This window comes from Alosa alosa, chromosome 1, assembly GCF_017589495.1.
Source record: "Alosa alosa isolate M-15738 ecotype Scorff River chromosome 1, AALO_Geno_1.1, whole genome shotgun sequence".
Lineage (NCBI taxonomy): Eukaryota > Metazoa > Chordata > Actinopteri > Clupeiformes > Clupeidae > Alosa > Alosa alosa.
In genome coordinates this window covers 9,019,697-9,035,353 of record NC_063189.1, presented here as the reverse complement: position 1 = coordinate 9,035,353, position 15,657 = coordinate 9,019,697, and the positions used below count along the sequence as shown (strand labels likewise).

Genomic DNA, 15,657 nt, shown 5'->3' with positions numbered 1-15,657 from the left:
ACCCACTGTCTGCGCAAAGCCACAAGCATTGATAAGGATCTAAAACACCCGTCCCATGCACTACTGCCATCAGGTAGAAGGTATGGCAGTATAACTGCCCGCACCTCAGTCAGACAGTTGAACAACAAAACATGATGCAAAATTTTCACACTAAACTGAAATGCACTCCTGCACTTTTCTCTGCTGCTAAACAGTTAGGTCCGGTCGAGCTTATAATTTTTGATGGGACTAGAGGCATTCTATGAGTCATCACGAGTGGCAATATCCCAACACAACGCCACTCAAGACTTGTTACTGCTTTTACTGTTAGTTGCGAAATGTTCCTCCTTTTGTTGTCTTTGTCATTAGCCTAGAAATTTAGACGCGCCCCTAGCGGCAGCAAATTACATTTGCTGCCAGGGCTAGTCTAGCAACTCTCCGTTGGCTTGTGAGCTCCAGAAATCGAAACTCAATCAGGCCAATGAAATCGTGTATAGAGTCGTTAGGTGGGCTTAACATAATGATTGATGGCAGAGTTGCAACGGTTTGGCTTGAATTCCCTGCTACTTGAAAACAAATAAGATGGATGTTGCTGTTGGCGAACAGTGCGACATGAGTTAAGCTTTTATTAAGTTGGCAAACGTTTGAACTAGCCAACTAGCTCCGCTGGTGGGAAACGCATGGGACTCATAGCGCTGCCGCTGTCCTATTGCATGCAGAGGGAATTTGAAAGACAACTGATTATCCCGCCCCTCGGACTGAGCACTGCAAACGGTGAGTGCCCAGACCCTATATTTTAAAAAATCGTCAGCTCGTCAGGCTACTTTGTCATTGCAGTGATTGCACGTTTCCAGCCTTTTGTGGCCCCCGTCCCAACTTTTTTTAGGTGTGTTGATGCCATCAAATTCAAAATGTGGTTTTTCATGAAATAGTCAAATTTATTGTCTTCAACAGTTGAGATGTAGCCTGGAAAATCCAGACCCTGGTAATCTAGAAAGATTAAGGGTCTGGCCACGAGCAATGTAATGGCCCAACTCGAGGGGCGGCAACAAGCATGCATTTAAAAATATCACTGCACGCAATTGGATAACACTACGACCAATGTGTACTGTCCTCCAACGTTGCAGCACTGTCTTCATCAGTTTAGCTGGTTCCCAGGAATGTGGGGTAAAAGTAACGTGCATTGCTCATTGCCAGATTGTCTCACAGAGACAATTCCATTGTGCCCTCGAGAGAACTCTGGATTTCCAGAGTAGTTGATATGTTGTCTTTGAACTATTCTTAATTAAATGTAGGGTTGACATGATTTGTAAATCATAGCATTATTTTATTCACATTTTACAAAGCCTCCCAACTTTTTCAGAATTTGGCTTGTAGTAGAGTCTAGAACTTGAACATTTGCTATTTGGATGTTTCCATGACCATTCATATAATAAAAGTATATTTTAGACAGTGAAAAAATGCAACATGAGCTCTTTATGCGCCCCCTTCCTTTAAGTGGCTCCCCTCCGGACTGTGACGAACGAAGAGGAGGCAGGCAACCTTTGTGCCTATGGCTGTGTAACTCAACTCCAAATGACCTTTGACCATTAGCAAGCACCATCTCAATACCTCTCAAATTCCAATACCACAGGCACATACAATTTTGCTGACTGTTTTATATTTTGTGAATGTGTAAATTGGCCTTTGAGATAAATAAAGTGTTTTAAATTTAATTTAAATGAACCATATTAGGTCATACATTCTCCCTAAGGCAAGATACTACAATTCAGCGTCTTTTGTTACATCAGTTTTGAAGTTGAGGGCTCATGTGCTGCACTAATGTTTGTAAATTGCACAACAAGTAACCTTTGTGCAGGTCTGTATAAAAACAGTTCTGGGCAGATTCCCGATGACATAAAATAACCCATGCGAGGTTAGATCTCGTCTGTGAAGCTACCGACATTGTGAATATATTCATAACCACAACAATGAACAGTCTAGGAACTCTGTGTTTTGCTGCTGCAGTCCTGGTGATCACTGCTAACAGATATGACTCTCTTTCTCCTGAAGACCAGGCACTCACTAACCGACTTATCAAAGTTGCTAATGAGAAATTTGCAGGATCTGGAATACATTTAGACATTTCAGAACAGCTGGAATTTATGGTATGACCCTTTTGTTTAAAACTATTTTATTTGTCGAAGTCATCTTAAAAAAGTAGATTGTACAGAATTTGCTCTGCTTTTGTGATACAGTACGAAAAAGAGAGTTTGAGAATATTGTTGAAACCAACAACATGCAGAAGAGGCCAGGACTTGAATCACCGACCAAAGTGTACGGTTCTGGAAAATGCAAATGTAGGTATTATACAACAGTGGTTATATCAAACAATTTATTTCAGTTTATTTCATCTACCATTTATTCCATTTTAAATTAGCTTAATTTCCATAATTTGATCTGATTTAAATGGCAGGGCAGATAAGGAAAATGCATAGGCTCTTGGGTTGTGTTTCACATTTCACATTTCAACCATTTCAACAGTTAACATTTTGTAGTTGGATCTTATGTATTTTTGGATTGAGTTTATCCAATATGACCACACTAGGAAAATATGTAACAGTGTTTGTTGTTCTAGCCTCAAATCGACTGTATTGCTTGTGATGGAAACTTTGTTGACTGTCAGCGTAAAGCTGAACTATGGAAGGTAAGATGCATGATTCTAAAACAAGATGTTATACTTACATGCACAATCAACATCAGAATTAAGTATTTGAAGTTTACTTTTCATCAGTCTTCTTTATACACTTGTATAATGATGGTGTAGAAACTGAGAACTGATACAATTATGGAACATTCATGCATTATACTGACACCAGAGGATTTTTTTTATCTAAAAAAAAAAAAAAACTGTAACCTGCCAGTAGCCTACATGAAGCCACATCCTGGACTAAAAGAGAATTTCAATGGAGATATCCATTCAAAGATTTTTGTTTTAGGCTAGGGCTAGTATGGTTAATCGGAGTCCCTATGATAACCCCTATATGACTCTGACTGGCACAATGTTGGTTTAAGTATAGTAAAACAAATCATCAAATTGAAATATAATTATAATCATAAAATTATCAAATGTTCTAAATCAAATGTTTCCACCTGACCATGTTTGTAATTTTACATTAAACTTTGTTTCAGACTAAGGATATCAGAGAGATACATTGCGGAAAGGTCCAGAGAGTCCATCATTTTGGACAATATGGAGTAGCATCTATCCTCCTGACAACTGAATGAGTTATGTACAATGTGTTGCAAATGTGTGAAAATATACATCTGACTGTTTCTGTGCACAACAAATTTAAAAGCCAATTCACAAAAAAGATTGGGTGTTTTTTTTCAGTCTTATGTCATTCATGTTAAGCTGTTGGCAAGTCTGACAGATTGAGGGGACTTAGCCAAAATTTTGAATGTTTGGAACTCTCATGCCCCTCCCCCACTACCACCGAGCACCGAGACGAGTTTGTGCTCGTCAGTGCGCACCAGACTGTGATTGACAGTCAGATCTGCTCTGATTGGACCAGAAGAACCGGGAGCTGTGGATTTTTGCAAAACAAAAAACAAAGGCTCTAGATGGAGATAGAAGTGCAGAAGTGCATGGAGATAGAAGTTTTTTTTTTCTAAAACCGGCTGATCTATGTTGTTCTGTCGGAGCATACTGTTGGATCAGTGAATATGATCAAAAAAATCTTGCAAACTGCAAGGGCGCGGGAAGGGGGGTGCTGAGGGTGCTGCAGCACCCCCTGTTGGCAGGAGATGGATTTTTAAGATTTGTTTTATATATTTTTAAATAATTACTAATTCGCTGTCTGACATTATTCATATTTTTGTATGTGAAATGATGAGTCAAATAGCAAAAAAGGGTTATGGATTGGTTTGAATATAGGCTACTAAAAATTAACAGTTATAGAGATCAACGTGAACGTGAGTAGCGTGGCTTGAGCTAAGTGTGTAGGCCTACGGTTGAGGCCTACATATTCTATGCGATTTACACGTTCAAAAAAGCATGGATAAGCTGAAAGAAACTTTAATTGTGTTGTACAGTTTTGCAAAATTAATAAATTATAGCTAGTGAAATAATTTCACTAGTTGCTAAGATAGAAATTATTAGGACACATTCTTGCTGTGGAGACGACACACTTATTCAAGAATTATTTGCGAGATCATTGCAGCCTGATTATTAGCCTATATTTAAAGCCAAACATCTCTGGTGTGGTTTTGACGATCAGAAAAGTAATTTTCCTTAGCTATACTGAAATAGGCTAATGATGTCAAGTGCACTTCTGTGGTGTTAGAGTGGGTGCAGTGGAGTCGGAGTGCTGTCGCGGAACATTGGAATTTGTGGCTGCCCAGGACGTTTCTAAAACTTCTCTCTATCACCCGCACACCGCACTAAAATGATGTATTTAGCAGTCAAAATCCGAAACATGTCCAGGAGGGGAGAAATCGTCGGACATCCATTATATTTGTTATTCAGCACCCCTGGTCAAAAATAGGTTCCCGCACGCCTGGCCAACTGCAGCTTTAACTGAAGAGTTAAAAAATGAAGCTGAATTCCACCATTCCAAGCACTTTTACAAAACATGCCTTACTTACAGTGGCCAAGAAAAGCCAGAGAAGCTGTGAATATTTGCTCAGGTCTTTTACGAAAGGTTGGGTCCTTATTGCAAGACTTGGAAGCCATGACATATGGAAATAATTCCTGAGAGTGTGGTAATTATACCAATCTTGATAAGAAATATCAATAAAATAGGTAGATACAAGTATAGATCAGGGGTCTCCTTTTTTCCTCTAAGGACTACTTTGAAAAAGAAAATAAGGCTAATGGCTAAGAGCTATCAATGTTTTGCATGCAGTAGTGAGGGGAATCGTGTTATTTTAGGAACGGCTCATATAGATTTTTGCAACTGGTGAATTTTTACTTGCTAGGACCCCACTGAATACAAAACAACCTGCTTCCGATTTTTTTCTTCATTTTCAGTGCCAAAATTCAAGATGGCGGATAATATATGCAGAAAAATAATATAAAGGCTTAAAGTGGTCAACGTTTTGATAAATATACACCTAATAAGGTAGACAATGAGATACAGACTATTTTCAAAAGATTTATGGCATCATTTGCCAACAAATTAGGGAAAAAAAAGAAAAAAACAGTCAGTCATTACTGAAGTATTTATCCTCACCACTGTCACTGTCTTTAATATTGGTGCACATCTTCTCAGAGCATTTACACCTGCAAAGTTGTGTGAATGGTAATTACTCTTTCAAGAACACCTTCTACTGTATTGGCTGGCAAGACAACTCTTCACAAGCTCTGGTGCTGGTGGAAGATTTGACAGAATAGGGGCCCATTGCCCATCATCAATTTCCCCTGTATCTTGTGCCCAAACATTTGCTTGCCAGTGTGCTCTCAGAATTTCAATTTCAATTTAATTTCACTTATAGAGCGTCAAAACATTACACATGTCTCATGGCGCTTTACAGAGTGTTAAACATTCAGACAGAGCCCATGAGTAACAGGGGCGAGGAAAAACTCCCTAGAATTGGAGAAACATATAGGATGAAACCTCGAGCAGATCCACGACTCAATGGCCTGACCCATCTGCCTGGGGTCAGTATAGGTCTAGAATAGAACATGGTGTTTAGAGCCACCTGAGGTATATGTTACAAGTGGTTGGATAGTTACATAACCAGTATGATAATGCATGAATCCTATTTAGTGTCAGAAAGTTCAAATAGTCCAGTGTAGGGGATGAATTGTCCATAGGGATTAGGAGTTGTCATCAGGCAAGTAGTGGGTCGCTATAGGCTGCGCGGGCAGGAATCCGAGCATGGGGACAGCAATAGGCGATGGTATAGGGCCAGTGCCGGCGCTCCGCACACGCACATCACGCACTGCGCGTAGGGCACCAAGTGCCTGGGGGGCACCAAAAAATCTGGGTCGTGAAAAATTACCACAATAATAGGCTACTAGTATTAATAACAAATAAAATATGTCTAAAGCATGTTAATATGCAAAAGCAATACAAAAGTAATAAAGGCCTAGACCCAATTAGTCGAGAAAAAGGTGAATCTCCTGTGCGGCCCTCTCTCCAGTCTCCCTCTGGTGCCCCCCTCCCCCACCTCCCAGTGGTCTGTTTGATTATTCCTCAATCCCAAATTTGGCAGACAGTAGACATCGCCTTGAAAAGACACTAAGAGTTGGGGGCGGAAAAAAGGAAAAAGAAGAGACAGCAGGATGATGCTCGCGCTTCACTTGCAGTTAAGACAATGTTTTAAATAAATAAATAAAAGTTGTGTAGCCCTTGCGAGTATGCATGTCTATGCTTATGCCAGGTAATACTACTACCGTCAATACACTTTGTAACGTAATCTCCTACTAGCCATGTTCATGTTCAAGTGTTAGGCCTACATTGCAAATGATTTGATGCTGGCTAGCTAGTTATTTTACGTTGTGGATATGGATATGGGTTATTGAATGCAATTCAACACTTTCCTTTAACGTTAGCAATCTTTGCATAAGACTAGCAATCCTTCCTCAGGTTGCTAGCTAGCAATGCTATTTCTGATTATGCTTAATCTGGGTTTGCTAATTCTTTGAGCCATCAGAGATATAGTCAGGTAATGTTAGCCTATTAGCCTAGTTTGCTTTGCATTCCAGGACGCTTTTTTGGTGTTTGTTATCAATTATGATCAAACGATCTAATTGTGTAGTGAAAAAGTAACGCTACAAGTGACACTTTCACAACATAATGAAATGATGATTGGGAACAAACCACCAAGCATTTGTGCTTAGGGCACCCAAATGGCTAGCGCCGGCCCTGTATAGGGCAGTCATAGGGATGGGATTTCAGGTGTGATGAGGGACAAACACAAGGATGGCTCTGTAAGTGGGACATAGTTTTTCCACTCCCTGGTTGGGTTTTAGAGTTTTAATCATGTTCCACTGAAGGGCTTTAGCTGTTTGAAAACCAGGTTTTGAGGAGCTGACACACAAATTTCTCACATCCAGCTAACATGTCTGGAGATGGATGAGGACGTACAAGCCTACAAAGCGTGTTAATGACATCATCATGACTTGATTGACTTGAAACAAGAAACCTTTCCTTTCCCATGGGATAAACAGTAAACAGCGGGACAAACGGTTGCCTTTCAATTTTCCTATAGGATACAATAAGACAGGGGTTCCCAAACTTTTCAACCCGCGATCCCCAAAATAACCGTGCCAGAGACTGGCGACCCCCACTATCCCTGGATGTGACTCAAAAAATAAAATAAAATGTGCGCACTGGCCATACGCACTAGGCTTATCCAAACACAGGCTTAACGACAACACAAAAGAACAGAGCAGCCTGTTATGATTTTACATATAGAAATTTACTATATGATAAAAACAGTCTAAATACCTTAGTCAAATAATAGTATCCATGTAACATGAGTGCACATTATTGCTGTCGTGCAAACTTAACTTTACTTTAACATTTAACATTACTTTAACATGACAATTTAACATTACTTTAATTTCCATTTTAACAGAAGAATATCTCAGTCAGGGTAATATCACAAACTGTTGTAAACATATGTACATTGTTGCTGCGCAAATTTACATTTTGGCAACTATGTTTCAGCGTTAATCTCATCTAATGAGATGGATGCGTGCTATGCGCGGAACACAGCAAGTCCATTCTTGGTTTAATTGTGGAGACGGCCACACTGAGATCATCCTCCACATTTAGATGCGATCTGTATTTGTTTTTAATATACTGTATGTCAGTGGAGAGTAAGTCTTTTCACAAAGGTATGTGGAGCCAAACGGCGTCAGTACGTCCATCGCGGCCTTGAATAGCTGTTGATATTCCCTCTCGACTGAAATCCAGAACTCAGCAAGTGTCTTGGAATTAAAATCTGTCTTTAAAGTGCGGTCAAGTGACACCTCTTTTATTTTCCCCAAATTTATTTGATTTATGGAAATCATTTCACGACCCACCCCTTGGCGTCCCGCGACCCCCCTGGGGGTCCCTACCCCTACTTTGAGAACCCATGCAATAGGATACCCGATAGGTATCCAAGAGCTACACTCTGTAGATTATTCAGAGGATGCCGTTTCTGAAACCAGCCTCAATTCATGGATGAAGGCAGACTTAGCTGTGGTGGGCAGCATTTGGCTTGCATAATCAGCAAATTCATATGTTCTCACAATTTCCTGCAAGTCCTGTTAACAGAATTGTTGAAGACCAAAGAGCTGATTGTGGACTTCATATCCCCATTCTCATCAGTGGGACTGAAGTGGAGTGTATCACCAGGTTCAGATCTCTGGGTGTCCACTGTCCACATCTCTGAAGACCTCTCTTGGACCCTCAACACCTCTACCCTGATCAAGAAGGCTTACCAGCGTCTCTTCTATCTGAGGAGGCTAAAGAAGGTCCACGGACTCCTCAGATCCTGGTGAACTTCTACCCCTGCACCATCAAGCGCATCCTTATCAACTGTGTCACAGTTTGGTATGGCAACTGCTCTGCGACCGAAGAGCACTGCAGAGGATGGTGAAAACTGCCCAACGCATCACCAGTTCCTCACTCCCCTCCATTGAGGCCATCCAGGGCAAGCGATGCTTGCATCAGGTGTGCAGCATCATCAAAGACTGTTCTCACCCCAACCCCAGACTGTTCAGCCCACTCCTCTCTGTGAGGCTTTACAGGTCTCTCCACACCCGAACCAGCAGCTTCAGAGGAAGCTTCTTTCCTGCAGCTGTCACCCTACTGAAATCTAGCTCTGCATCCCGGTGACAGCAACCAACTAAGCCAGCCACCCCCGCCCAATGCCTCCTTGCCTGTGAGGTGTCCACGACCATGGCAGCCTTGACAGGGACAACAAGGAGGCAGACATTCCCAGCCACACCCGCCCACCCCCCCTCCCAACCAATGTATGTTGTTCACATTACATAGCAATATTTATTCTGCTCTTATAAGGTAACTGCAACTGCACATATTTATATTGTGTGAACACGGTGATGGAGATTTATTGAATGGTCAACAAAAAAGTACTTGTAGGTCCAGAATACAAAGCAAAGCAAACACACAGGAGATCAGACTAAGGCAACTAAAGAGAGAGGGCAACGTCCAACAAGGTTCGTAACTTAACTGAATCCAACGAATACTGAAGAGCAGGCGATGGGGTTTAGTCTTTGGCTGGTCTTTAGCATACAGCATGGGTGAGGAGGCTAGACAAAGTGTGTGTGTGGAGGGGGGCCTGATATAGTGCAGCTGATCAGCTGATTGATCAGCTGCAGGTGTAAGGCTTCAGTAGGTAGGGGAGAGAGAATGAGTAACAGAGTGTGAGTCTGATGAGTGGGCGTGGCTGGGGAAGTGGCTGGTGCAGAGTGAGGTGCTGCTGAAGAACCTGGCAAAGCTGTGACAGTACCCCCCTCTCCAGGGGGCGCTTGTGAGGACAAGGGTGCCCGGCGACATGGACGGCCTCGACGGCGAGGGGCTGGTCGACTGGGGTGGGTTTGATGGAACTCAGCGAGCATCGTGGGATCCAAGATGTCATCACAGCTGACCCAGGAGCGATCTTCTGGGCCATAACCCTCCCAGTCGACTAGGTATTCCAGGCGGCCCCTGCGACGCCGAGAGTCGAGGATCTCGTTGATGGCATAGACCGAACCCTCGTCCAGCAGAAGCGGTACTGGGGGATCAGCAGCATCACCAGGTTCTGTGGAGGAAGGAGAATGGGGTGAGTGGTAGGGTTTCAGGAGAGACACATGAAATGTGGGGTGGATCTTGTAACTGGGTGGAAGTTGGAGGCGGTAAGTGACTGGATTAATCTGGTGTGTTATGGTGAAGGGGCCAATGTATTTAGGACTTAACTTTCTGGAAGGAAGTCGCATCCGGTTATCCCAGGTGGAGAGCCAGACCTTCTGGCCTGCTTCATAATGTGGTGTGGCTGACCTCCGAGTGTCTGCGTGCTCCTTTTGCCGACGGATGGCTCGCTGCAGGTGGTGATGGGCCTCACTCCAGACCTGCTCGCTCTCCCGGAACCAGGAGTCAACAGCTGGGACCTTGGAAGAGTCTCCGGACCAAGGGAAAAGTGGAGGCTGGTGACCGAGTATGCATTGGAACGGCGTCAAACCTGTGGTTGGTTGCCGTAGGGAGTTTTGTGCATACTCGGCCCAGGGTAGGAAGCGACTCCAGGAGCTTTGGTGGCGGTGGCAGTAGGTGCGGAGGAAGCGGCCAATCTCCTGAATCTTTCGTTCCGTTTGCTCGTTCGTTTGAGGATGATATCCTGAAGTTAGACTCACAGTTACTCCCATTAGCTGCAGGAAAGCTCTCCAGAAACGAGAGATGAACTGTGGCCCCTTATCCGATACCACATCTTCTGGGATTCCAAAGTTGCGGAACACATGTGTGAACAGGGCTTTGGCGGTGATTGCAGCTGTTGGAAGGCCTTTCAACGGTATTAGTTTGCATGCTTTGGAAAAGCGGTCGACAATTACCAGGATGCACGTGTGGCCCTCTGAAGGGGGAAGGTCTGTGACGTAGTCCACACCCAGGTGTGACCATGGTCTTCTGGGAACTGGCAAGGGGGTTAGCTTCCCTGATGGGAGGTGTCGCGGGGTCTTTGCCATGGCACAGTCTGCACACCCGGCTACAAACCCTCGGGCATCCTTGGCCATACCCGGCCACCAGTAACGATCTTGCAGAAGAGAGAGTGTGGCATTGATCCCTGGGTTTCCTGTGCCTGGGGAGGAGTGTGCCATGGTTAGGAGTTGAGTTCGGAGACTGAGCGGAACATAAGTGCAGTTAGCAGGAGTGTTGGCTGGTGCAGGATCGTCAGTTGTGGCCTCACGGATCTGCTCATCTAGGGTCCACTGGATGGGGCTCACGACCATATCAGCGGGGAGTATGGTTTCAGGCTGCTCCTCACTTTCCTCCGGGTGGTGCAGACGGGAGAGTGCATCAGCTCTGCCATTGCGAGATCCAGGGCGGTAGCTAATAGAAAAGTTGAAGCGGGTGAAGAACAAGGCCCATCTTGCCAAACGGGGATTGAGGCGCCTGGCTTCCCTGAGGTACTGGAGGTTTTTGTGGTCCATAAGAACCAGGAAAGGATGTTTAGCTCCTTGAAGCCAATGGCGCCACTCCTCCAGGGCTAGTTTAATGGCTAACAATTCTCGGTTGCCGATGTCATAGTTGCACTCCGCTGCACTAAACTTTTAGGAGAAGTAAGCACAGGGATGAGGCGGGGAGGGTCTCCATGGCGTTGCGAAAGAATAGCTCCAATTCCAGAGGTGGAGGCATCAACCTCCACAATGAACTCCCGGTCTGGATCTGGATGACAGAGGACCGGCGCTTTGGTGAAGGATTCCTTCAGCAGGTGGAAAGCTCGGGAGGCTTCATCACTCCAGGAGAGGGCCTTAGGTTTCTTGCGGAGCAAAGAGGTTAATGGAGAAGCGAGTTGACTAAAGTTGCAAATGAATCTTCGATAAAAGTTGGCAAAGCCCAAGGAACGCTGGAGGTCCTTGACGGACTGTGGAGTGGGCCAAGACAAAACCGCTGTCACCTTTCCCTCATCCATGCTTACCCCCTGGGCGCTGATGTTGTAGCCTAGAAACTGGGTGGAAGTCTGGTGAAAGGTGCACTTCTCGGCTTTCAAAAAGAGTTGGAACTCACGCAGCCTAGCAAGGACCAGGCGTACATGCTGGATGTGTGTCTGGAGATCGGGGGAGTAAATGAGGATATCATCAATGCGCACAAGATTATAGGCACTCCGTAGGTCAAGCTTGGAAAACACAGATGCACCTCGTAGTTGTTCTAAGGCAGCAGGGACAAGTGGTAATGGGTAGCGGAACTTCACTGTGATTTTGTTGAGGGCACGGTAATCAATGCAGGGCCTAAGACCCCCATCTTTTTTGGCCACAAAAAAGAAGGAAGAGGCAGCTGGGGATTTTGAGGGACGTATATATCCCAGCTCTAGGGCTTCCGTAATATATACTTTCATAGCCTCTTGCTCAGGGAGAGAGAGTGGGTAGACCCTTCCATGGGGGTAATGGCTGATCTGGCACTAGATCAATCGCACAGTCCCATGGTCTATGAGGAGGTAACTGGGCTGCACGTTTTGGGCAAAAAACATCACGGTAGGTAGCATATTCGGGTGGAACAGTAACGGATTGATTAAGCTCGGGGCTTTCTATCGATGTAGCATTAAGGGGAACAACCAGTTGAGGGTTGTGTAGAAGTGGGAGTTCAGGGAAGCAAGTGACCTGACATTGATCCCCCAACTTCACTATTAGACCAACAGATTGTAGGTGAGTGTTGCACTAACCATGAACGCCCCAAGATCAAATCAGTAGTAGACTCATCGAGTACAAAAAACGAGATAGCCTCAGCATGGAGTCTCCCAACTTGCATTTCAAGAACAGGTGTTTGGTATTGGCCTACCTACTATGGAGTGGATGTTGAAGGGGGTCGCACAGCGGGTCTTCGGGAGCTGGAGGCGCTGGCAGAGGGAGCCGGAGATGACGTTCCCAGCTGAACCGGAATCGATCAGAGCGGAGGCCGTATGGGAGGACACAGAATCCATTAGAATTACAGGCATGAGAGGAAGTTTCAGATGAACATTAGGGTTACATACAGTACTCACCACCGGTCGGGGTGGTCTTGTAGAGCATTGAGCAATGATGTGGTCTGAGGCTCCACAGTAGAGGCATAAGCCCTGAGTGAGACGGCGGTGGCGTTTAGTTGGTGTAAGCCGCACAGTGTCCACTTGCATGGGCTCAAAAGATCTTGTGGAACTTGCTTCCCACCTGGGTGGTGCTTGTACTGGTGATGGGGCTGAGCGGAGTTCTTGTAGGCAACTGTCCCTCCGGTGAGCAACTCGGACTGCTAGCTGGATGAACCGTTCCAGTCCCATGGCATCATCGTAGGTAGAGAGTTGGAGACGCAGGTTGGGCTCTAGTCCTTGTCGGAAAGCTGTGATGAGTGCGGCCTCATTCCATCCACTGGCTGCAGCGAGGGTGCGGAATTGGAGGGAGTATTCGGTGACTGGTCGTTTTCCTTCCCTCAAAGCATGCAACTGGGCCTGGGCCGATGAATCACCCTCTGGGAGCCCAAACACTTCCGCGAAATGCTCCACAAAGTCGTCCACGGATGTCGTCGCAGGGCCATCGAGGCTCCATGCACTTTCTGCCCATTGCAAGGCACGCCCAGAGAGCAAAGAGATGATGTAGGCAATTCGAGATCGCTCCGTTGGAAACCGGTGTGCTTGCATCTCCAGGGCCAGGGAGCATTGCAGGAGGAAGCCCTTACATCCCTCGGGTGCACCAGAATAGGGCGTGGGGTTGACTACTGGGCTGGAGGGGACTGCTGGTGGAGGAGCAGGATGGGCTTGTGCAGCTGTGAGGGCCTGGCGAAACTCATTCACAAGCTCCCGGAAGGGGTCTGCATTTTGAGGCTGCATTGCCAGGTCTGGCCTTCTGTCACGGTACACAGAAGGAGGACTAGGAGAAGTGAACATGGTGATGGAGATTTATTGAATGGTCAACAGAAAAGTACTTGTAGGTCCAGAATACAAAGCAAAGCAAACACACAGGAGATCAGACTAAGGCAACTAAAGAGAGAGGGCAACGTCCAACAAGGTTCATAACTTAACTGAATCCAACGAATACTGAAGAGCAGGCGAGGGAGCGAGTCTTTGGCTGGGTCTTTCATACAGCATTGACGAGGCCAGACAAAGTGTGTGTGTGGAGGGGGGCCTCAGCTGCAGGTGTAAGGCTTCAGTAGGTAGGGGAGAGAGAATGAGTAACAGGAGTGTGAGTCTGATGAGTGGGCGTGGCCGGGGAAGTGGCTGGTGCAGAGTGAGGTGCTGCTGAAGAACCTGGCAAAGCTGTGACAACTGTCTACACTGCACTATATTTCTTGACTTGTCTATGCACCACCTGTCTATACTTTGTTTATCACATTGCACTTTTCTCCTTTTTTGCACTTCTGGTTAGACATAAACTGTATTTTGTTGTCTTCGTACTTGTACTCTGCACAATGACAATAAAGTTTAATCTAATCTAATCTAATTAGAACATTACTTTAATTCAAATGATTATTAGGTTATGTGAAGGAAACTTTTTATCAGTCAATGTGTTTTTCCGGGTATGCCAATAAATAGCATAATGGTGGTTAGACCCATCACTGGTTGATAATCATGACATCTCATGTTACCCATGGTCATATTTATTACCCAAGTCATTCAATTTTATTAGAAAACGTATGTAATGATAATACCTAATATATATCCATGTAAAATATTTAAAAAGGCAATTATTTGCAATTTTTGGTGACATAGAGCATATTAACCTCCGTTGCTCAGCCAAATGCCATCCTGTTACTTCCTGTTATCACGGAGTTACAGGCGATAAACGATTTCTGATGGTCACAAGTTTAATTCATTAGCGGTTTATTATTTTTTTTGATTATTAAATAGTGTTTTTCATTTAAAGGTTTGACTTCATGCTTATTCAGTAGAGCATTTAGTGCTCTCCCCAATCCCAGACGTTCACATTGCATGTTTGTTTGTAATGGATGCAAAACAGCCTATAATGCTAAATTTGTCCCGACCAGGCAGTAAACCCCATTTATTCTAAGTCAATGCACACGTATCTGTGTTTATACTATATTTTATGCAGGTGAGACATGGAAAAGCAGTTTTAGAAAGATGCAAATATATTTGGGGCTATCAGGTAGGGGGTCGAGTTTTGCTATGGAGACTGACGACCTGTGGGTCATGAAGGGCACTTGGATGTGTGGTGGCTTTAACCACATAAAAACAGATTGAAATAACATTTTGTACTATATAGAAACATTATATAATTCGAAACATGCATTATTCTAGCTATATTAATGGCATAGTGCATGCTATTTCCATAACCTCGAAATATGCGCATCACCATGACGGCAATGAGTTGTTAACAGACATGAACCAAGACATATAGCCCAGCAGCAATTCAAATATTGAAGTTGTGGGAAGTTTACATAATTTAAGCTGTATGTTTTATTCGTCCCCCATGCTGTTTCATTTGTCCCAGCCAGGAGGGACGAATGAACCATACCGCACGTTCGACGTCCTTAAATAACTCTTGAACGGTTTTGTTCAGAGCTGTAAATGCAACTGTATTTGACAGAGGACAGATGTAGGTTGCTAGTGACAAAATATTAACTTTCAGTGTTTTACAATGTCTTTGTAAATTACGTTTCATTAAAAAGTGTTTCATTTGTCCCGGTTCTCCATCAGCCTCGGCGTTGCTCCTGACCGTCCATCTATCTCGGCACAGGTCCTCGGGTCAGCGCACCTCTGCGACGCGACGTTTTACAAAAGATAGAAGTGCCCGAGATATGCCCGAGAAGTGCCCGAGATTTCATCAGCACGCGGCGTATGCAAATAATAACAAAGAAATGGAACAGTGATGGGTGTGTGGGTAGAAGGCGTGATATGAGATGAGGATGGGGAAAAAGTGAGAGTGAGGGGGATGAAGATTCACCTCCAGCTATCTGATGCATGTTTTAATGGAAATGTTCACGTCCGCCTATAAAAACGCAAAACGAGAGAGACCGCGTTCAAGTCGCACCCCACGCCGGGTGCAGCGACCTGGCTCTTAATAGTCTG

The 15,657-nt window shown here is 44.6% G+C and overlaps 1 long non-coding RNA gene across 1 annotated transcript; it reads left to right on the top strand.

Moving 5' to 3' along the window:
* Window positions 1–1,857: 1,857 nt before the first annotated feature.
* LOC125305140 lies at window positions 1,858–3,326 on the top strand. Its single transcript, XR_007195344.1, has 4 exons — window positions 1,858–2,126; window positions 2,217–2,318; window positions 2,597–2,665; window positions 3,151–3,326. It is a non-coding gene; the product is annotated as an uncharacterized LOC125305140 (long non-coding RNA).
* Window positions 3,327–15,657: the final 12,331 nt, after the last annotated feature.